This window comes from Saimiri boliviensis, chromosome 10 (genome assembly GCF_048565385.1).
Source record: "Saimiri boliviensis isolate mSaiBol1 chromosome 10, mSaiBol1.pri, whole genome shotgun sequence".
Taxonomy (NCBI): domain Eukaryota; kingdom Metazoa; phylum Chordata; class Mammalia; order Primates; family Cebidae; genus Saimiri; species Saimiri boliviensis.
Window position 1 is genome coordinate 87,706,590 of NC_133458.1, and position 1,399 is coordinate 87,707,988.

Consider the following 1,399-nt stretch of genomic DNA (forward strand, 5'->3'; position numbering starts at 1 on the left):
ATGGGCCTTCTTCCTATTCTTAGCCTGAAAAAAAAAAACTCCCTTTTTGCAATTGAAGAGATACCTTCTTCTTGCCCTTCAAGACAAATAAGTAGTGTTACTGATGAATTTAGACTCCTGCAGAAGAACAGAATTGTTGTTGGCTCCAAGCAGCTTTAGTTTTCTCTACCCATGAAAATAACCCCTGCTCCAAATAGGTCGCTTTTCTACCCGCCAGACAAAGAAAATGCTTGAAGGTGGCTCTCTGCTCCTCCTGTTCGACAGACAGCTGCATCTTGTCTCCCATTGCCAGCCACATCCCTGAGACACCATGGGGAAGGTGAAGGTCGGAGTCAACGGATTTGGTCGTATTGGATGCCTGGTCACCAGGGCTGCTTTTAACTCTGGTAAAGTGGATACTGTCGCCATCAATGATCCCTTCATTGACCTCAACTACATGGTCTACATGTTCCAGTATGATTCCACCCATGGCAAATTCCATGGCACTGTCAAGGCTGAGAATGGGAAGCTTGTCATCAATGGAAATCCCATCACCATCTTCCAGGAGCAAGATCCCTCCAAAATCAAGTGGGGCAATGCTGGCTCTAAGTACGTGGTGGAGTCCACTGGCATCTTCACCACCATGGAGAAGGCTGGGGCTCAATTGCGGGGGGGAGCCAAAAGGGTCATCATATCTGCCCCCTCTGCTGATGCCCCCATGTTCGTGATGGGCATGAACCATGAGAAGTAGGACAACATCCTCAAGATCGTCAGCAATGCCTCCTGCACCACCAACTGCTTAGCACCTCTGGCCAAGGTCATCCATGACAACTCTGGTATCGTGGAAGGACTCATGACCACCATCCATGCCATCACTGCCACCCAGAAGACCGTGGATGGCCCCTCCAGGAAACTGTGGTGTGATGGCCGTGGAGCTCTCTAGAACATCATCCCTGCCTCTACTGGCGCTGCCAAGGCCATGGGCAAGGTCATCCCTGAGCTGAACGGGAAGCTCACTGGCATGGCCTTCCGTGTCCCCATTGCCAACGTGTCAGTGGTGGACCTGACCTGCCGTGTGGAAAAACCTGCCAAATATGATGACATCAAGAAGGTGGTGAAGCAGGCATTGGAGGGCCCCCTCAAGGGCATCCCGGGCTACACTGAGCACCAGGTGGTGTCCTCTCACTTCAACAGTGACATCCATTCTTCCACCTTCAATGCTGGGGCTGGCATTGCCCTCAACAACCACTTCGTCAAGCTCATTTTCTGGTATGACGATGAAATATTTGCTATAGCAACAGGGTGGTGGACCTCATGTCCCACATGGCCTCCAAGGAGTAAGAGCCCTGGACCACCAGCTCCAGCGAGAGCACGAGAGGAAGAGAGGCCCTCACTGCTGGGGAGCCCCTGTGACACTGAG

General features: G+C 52.0%; 1 pseudogene; it reads left to right on the forward strand.

The window, feature by feature from the left end:
- The first annotated feature begins 292 nt into the window (after positions 1–292).
- Positions 293–1,399, forward strand: LOC101031704 (glyceraldehyde-3-phosphate dehydrogenase pseudogene; annotated as a pseudogene).